The sequence below is a fragment of the Piliocolobus tephrosceles genome, unplaced genomic scaffold (assembly GCF_002776525.5).
Source record: "Piliocolobus tephrosceles isolate RC106 unplaced genomic scaffold, ASM277652v3 unscaffolded_21127, whole genome shotgun sequence".
Classification (NCBI taxonomy): Eukaryota; Metazoa; Chordata; class Mammalia; order Primates; family Cercopithecidae; genus Piliocolobus; species Piliocolobus tephrosceles.
The window spans coordinates 2,976-9,329 of NW_022303341.1; the positions used below are offsets into that span (position 1 = coordinate 2,976).

At 52.2% G+C, this 6,354-nt stretch overlaps 1 long non-coding RNA gene across 1 annotated transcript; it reads left to right on the forward strand.

Moving 5' to 3' along the window:
* Positions 1-1,749: 1,749 nt before the first annotated feature.
* Positions 1,750-2,501, forward strand: LOC113221145. Its single transcript, XR_003307725.1, has 2 exons — positions 1,750-1,901; positions 1,995-2,501. It is a non-coding gene; the product is annotated as an uncharacterized LOC113221145 (long non-coding RNA).
* Positions 2,502-6,354: the final 3,853 nt, after the last annotated feature.

Sequence of the window (6,354 nt, forward strand, 5' to 3'; positions counted from 1 at the left end):
ACATGGTGAAACCCCGTCTCTACTAAAAATACAAAAATTAGCCGGGCATGGTGGTGCACACCTGTAATCCCAGCTACTCGGGAGGCTGAGGAAGGAGAATTACTTGAACCCAGGAGGCAGAGGTAGAATTGAGCTGAGATCAGGTCACTGTACTCTAGCCTGGGTGACAGAGGGAGATTCTGTCTCAAAAAAGAAAAAAAGGAAAAAAAAAAAAAAAGGGAAGGAAGGAAGGAAGGGACTTGGGATGTCCTTGCAGGGCAGGCAGAGGCCACCCCCCCCCAAGGTGGCCGCTAGGAAAGCAACTTTCCTTTGGGGCTGAGAAATGGTGTGGAAGAATGAGCTTCCTGTCTTAAAGGGGAAACCAAGTGGGAACCAGAACAGCTCATTCAGCACTAAGAAAACTGCATTTGCAGAATGGCTTTTATGACTCAGGCTCTGGTCTCTGCCCAGTTAGGTCTGACCCAGCCTTTGGAGTGAGGCTAAACTGTCTCTCCTCTCCAGAGGTTTTCTGTGCCACCAGAGCAGGGACAGTCCAGCCTCTCTTCCCCAAAGCTGGGTGCCCACCTCCCAGTGAAGGTCTTGGTGACTACTTCAGGTCTGTTTATGGCATGATTTGGTTACTGTTCACCTCTTACATGGATTTGTCCAGCACCTAGAACAAGCCTGACCTGCGACAGCTTTCCTTTTTTTTTTTTTTTGAGATGGAGTCTCTCTCTGTCGCCAGGCTGGAGCACAGAGGTGCGATCTCGGCTCACTACCACCTCCAATTCCTGGATTCAAGCTATTCTCCTTCCTCAGCCTCCTGAGTAGCTGGGATTACAGGCACTTGCCACCACGCCCAGCTAATTTTTGTATTTTTTTTTTAGTAGAGATGGGATTTCACCATATTGGCCAGGATGGTCTCAATCTCCTGACTTCATGATCTGCCAGCCTCAGCTTCCCAAAATGCTGGGATTACAGGCGTGAGCCACCACGCTTGGCCCCAGTGACAGCTTTCTATGAGCACTTTCAGAAGTAGGAGATCCCCAGGTTCCAGCTTTCAACTTGGTGTTTTTCAGAATCATGTGAGCCAGGGAGTGAATCCCAGAATCCCAGCCCTGCCGCTTACCAGCAGTGCCACCCTGAAGAAGTCACTTTTTCTTCTTTGTGCCTCAGGTTCCCCATCCATAAAATGGGCATATGAATGGTGTTCACTTCTGAGGTTTACTGTAGGGATCTAATGAATTCTTTCTTTTTCTTTTCTTTTCTTTTTCTTTTCTTTTCTTTTTTTTTTTTTGAGACAGAATCTTGCTCTGTCGCCCAGGCTGGAGTGCGGTGCTTTGATCTCGGTTTGCTGCAATCTCTGCCTTCCAGGTTCAAGCGATTCTCCTGCCTCGGCCTCCCTAGTAGCTGGGATTACAGGTGCACGCCACCATACCCAGCTAATTTTTGTATTTTTAGTAGGGACAGGGGTTTCACCATGTTGACCAGGCTGGTCTCCAACTCCTGGACTCAAGCAATCCACCTGCCTTGGCCTCCCAAACTGTTGGAATTACAGGTGTGATCCACCACGTCCAGCCCCCCCTTTTTTTTTTTTTGAGACAGGGTCTCACTCTGTTCTAGGCTGTAGTACAGTGGCTCAATCATGGCTCACTGCAGCTTCAACTTTCTGGGTTCAAGCAATCCTCCCACCTCAGACTCCTGAGTGGCTGGGACTACAGGTGCACTACAGGGACCACTACACCTGACTAATTTTTGTATTTTTTGTAGAGACGGGGTGTCACTATGTTGCCCAGGCTGGTCTCCAACTCCTGGACTCAAGTGATCTGCCTGTCTCAGCCTCTCAAAGGGCTGGGATAACAGATGTAAGCTACTGCACCTGGCCTCCAATGAGTTGTTATGTGAAGAGAACATGATTGTAGGTGCTTAATAAATGCTTGCTATTGTAAACATCCTATTTATTTTTGGTATGTGGTTTTGATCCTGAACCAACTTCTTACTCTTTCCTTTTTCAGAAGTTAGAGGACTGCAACCAGGCCTGAACTCTCAAGGACAGAAATGGGTCCAACCTGGCATGACATCCTCTAAATCTTTAGCTCCCGGCCCCTCAGGTGCCCCCTCCAGCTACCTCCCTCTTCCTTCTCCTCATTCCCCAAGCCATAGCTGGTTGGGCCAACCTCCAGACATTAGCCTGTTTGCAAACTCCTATTCATCCCTCAAAGCCTCACCTTCAATGCTCTCCTCCCCAAGAAGCTCTCTCTCCTCTACCTCTAGACCTTCTCCAGCCCTCTTCCCTCTTTCTGGCCTAGCCCTGACCCCTGCGAGTGCCTGTGTGCAGCTTTGACTCCTCCAGCCTGAGTGTTCCTCAAGGGTTGAGACCAGAGCCAATGTTTCCCTAGAGTTTGTCACCTTGCAGCACAGAGTGGACCCATGGGGGTCAGGCAAAGGAGAGTTTGATGACTCAATATTATCGGTGATTTTGCATCACTTGAAGGAGACCCTGCCTTAAATTCAGAACTTGACTTCTGCCCACGGCCAAAGTTAATTCATTCAACAAACAAACCCCCATGAAGCAACGGAGCCAGGCTCCCTCAGGCCCAGGCAAGAAAGGGTCAGGGAGTTGGGGTTGCCAGCACTGGGTTATGGATTTGAGGACCTAGGACCAGAGTGAGTTGGGGATGGGAGGAGGCAGTGCTTGAGGCCCCTCTGAGCACCAAACCTGGACCCGAGGTTCAGTTCCTGCAGACCTAATTACCCTAATTTGCCACATGCACTAATTATCTCCTGGGTGCCAGGTGGCTGGGCGGGGCTGCCCCAATTTCCGGAGGTAGGTCGGGGCCCGATTATTTTTGGCTGTGGCGTCCTTGAAGGCTCCGCCACCAGCAGCGCTTGAAGGGCAGAAAGTGGGGCGGAGAAATTGAGGCCACATCAGGGGAGGCACTGCGGGAATTGGGGGTCGGCTTAGCCTTGGAGCTCCCTGAGAAGGGGCCTTGGGCCCAAGGCCTGAGAGTCTTTGGCACTTAGCCAGAGGTGGCAAGATCTGGAGGGGCATGGCCAGGCACGATAGCTCACGCTTGTAGTCCCAGCACTTTGGAAGGCTGAGGCGTGTGGATCACGAGGTCAGGAGTTCAACACCAGCCTGGCCAATATAGTGAAACCCTGTCTCCACTAAAAATATAAAAAAATTAGCCGGACGTGGTGGTGCACGCCTACAGTCCCAGCTACGCAGGAGGTTGAGGCAAGAGAATTGCTTGAACTTGGGAGGCAGAGGTTGCAGTGAGTCGAGATCGTGCCACTGCACTCTAGCCTGGGTGGCAGAATGAGACTCTGTCTCAAAAAAAAAAAAAAAAAAAAAAAAAAAGATCTGGAGGGGCTGAGAATCAGCCAGCTCCATGGTGGATTGGTCTGAAATCTTTTTGTTTTGTTTTATTTTGAGACAGAGTCTCACTCGATCATCCAGGCTGGAGTGCAGTGGCACAATCTCGGCTTACTGCAGTCTCCCCCTCCCGGGTTCAAGCAATTCTCCTGCCTCAGCCTTCCAAGTAGCTGGGACTACAGGTACGTGCCACCATGCCCAGCTAATTTTTTCATTTTTAGTAGAGATGCAGTTTCGCCATGTTGGCCAGGCTGGTCTCAAACTCCTAACTTAAGGTGATCTGCTGCCTTGACCTCCCAAAGTGTTGGGATTACAGGTGTGAGCCACCGCACCTGGCCCAGGTCTGTTTTGATATGACACCATGGCCAGGAAAGGGGCTGCCAGGGGGTGGGGGTAGGGGTAGTCAGGTGGGTCTGGTTTCATATCCCAAGTCCCACCAGCTTGCTGTGTGTTCCTGGGCATATAACCTTTCATGAACTCTTTGCACCTTTCCTGAGGGATGAAACAGGCGTAATTTAAAAAGAGTGCTTTAGGCCAGGTGCGGTGGCTCAAGCCTGTAATCCCAGCACTTTGGGAGGCCGAGATGGGCGGATCACGAGGTCAGGAGATCGAGACCATCCTGGCTAACACGGTGAAATCCCATCTCTACTAAAAAATACAAAAAACTAGCCGGGCGAGGTGGCGGGTGCCTGTAGTCCCAGCTACTCGGGAGGCTGAGGCAGGAGAATGGTGTAAACCCGGGAGGTGGAGCTTGCAGTGAGCTGAGATCTGGCCACTACACTCCAGCCTGGGCGACAGAGCGAGACTCCGTCTCAAAAAAAAAAAAAAAAAAAAAGAGTGCTTTAGGCACTGGGGGTCGGAGCATGTGCACAGGCCCTGAGGTGGAGCCAGACGGTCCATGTTGGAGGAACACTAGAGAGGTGTCTAGAGTGGAGTAAGTGGGAGAAAAGCTTATGGGATTGCTGAGACCTAGGGGGTGACAGGAACTGAACAGAGCCTCGTGGGTCTTGGTGAGTTGTGTGGGTTTCATTCTGAAGGCACTGGGGAGCCATGGGAGAGTTTGGAGCCAAAGAGAGAGGGAGTGGTCACATTGACACTGCAGGCCCTGGGCAGGGTTTCAGCTCTGGTATCTGTCCATGTGCAGAATAGTTGCAGACCCTACCATTCTCTGAGCCTCAGTTTCCCCACCCTGAGCAGAGTCCTGAGACTATGGCAGCCCCAGAACACAGTGGGCCCTCTGCCAGAGAAGCCCCACCCTATCCCGGAGCTCCCAAATGCTGGCTGTGCAGCCTACACGGCCTCCTCTCCGCCTGTCCCCCCATCCCACGCTCCTTCTGTGGCCTTGAGGGAGCAGCTGTGGGAACAGAGAGCAGGAGCCCGTGGGGAAGGCAGCTCAGAGGGGCTCTGGGGGCCGTGTTCCTGCTTGGTGACAGCCCACATGGGGCTGCCGCGCGCCGATTGTTCTCACAGCAGCCGGGTGACTCACATGCTACAGCCTCTTCTTTGGATCTGCCAGAGGGAGAGTATTCCTGGTAACCAGGCACAGGCCGGGGTCTCTGGTTTGGCCACCTGTGCCGTGGTTATGCCCTCTAGGATCCCCCCTACCAACACACACCAAGGGACCCCTCTAACCAGCGGTGCTGCCCACCTCCTTGCTCCAGCATCTTCTGTGGCTCTCCTGGACACCTCAGAGAGAGAGGCTCAAGCTCCTCACTGCCCATTGGTCAAGCTGCTCAGTCCCACTTCAGAGCACTTGTACTGGATCCCACTTATAGCCTGAAATGCCAGCTCTGAGGTTGTTTCCTCCAGGAAGCCCTCCAGCCCTCCCCACAACTCTGACAATCCTGACCCCCAGGACGGGGATGCGTCTGTGTCTGGCCCTGCCTCCCTCCCAGACTGGGGGCTACCTGGAGTCCAGGCCCAGGACCCAGGCCTCTCAGGGGTCCCACTGTTATCCACTATAGGAGTGCTCAGCAGGGAATCTGGGGAAGGCAAGGTCCAAGACTGGACCCCAGGGGCCTGACATGTAACCAAATTATTTATGTATTTATGTATTTATTTATTTTTTATTTTATTTATTTATTTATTTTTTTGAGACGTAGTCTCGCTCTGTCACCCGGGCTGGAGTGCAGTGGCACGATCTCAGCTCACTGCAACCTCCGTCTCACAGGTTCAAGCGATTCTCCTGCCTCAGCCTCCTGAGTAGCTGGGACTACAGGCACATGCCACTACACCTGGCTAATTTTTTTTTTTTTTTTTTGTATTTTTGTAGAGACGGGGTTTCACTGTGTTAGCCACAATGGTCTCAATCTCCCGACCTTGTGATCCACCCGCCTCAGCCTCCCAAAGTGCTGGGATTACAGGCGTGAGCCACCACGCCTGGCATTAATTATTATTTTTTTAGAGACAAGGTCTAACTCTGCCACCCAGGCTGGAGTGCAGTGGTGCGATCTCAGCTCACTGTAGGCTCAACCTCCTGGGCTGTAGCGATTCTCCTGCCTCACTCTCCTGAGTCACTGGGATTAGAGGCCTGAGCCACCAAGACTCGCTGATTTTTTAATATTTTGTAGAGATGGGGTCTTCCTATGTTGTCCAAGCTGGTCCCTAATTCCTGGGCTCAAGCAATCCTCCTGCCTTAGCCTCCCACAGTGTGGAGATTATAGGCATGAGCCACTGCACCTAGCTAACCCCAGTTTCATAGAAAACTGAGGCTCAGCGAGCTTGTCAGTTCCCCAGAGTAAAAGTCAGCAGAAGGCTGGAGGTGGTGGCTCATGCCTGTAATCCCAGCGCTTTGGGAGGCGGAGGCAGGCGGATCACCTGAGGTCAGGAGTTCAAGACCAGCCTGACCAACATGGTGAAACCCCGTCTCTACAAAAATACAAAAAAATGGGCCAGGCGCGGTGGCCCCAGCACTTTGGGAGGCCGAGGCAGGTGGATCACGAGGTCAGGAGATCGAGACTATCCTGGCTAACATGGTGAAACTCCATCTCTACTAAAAA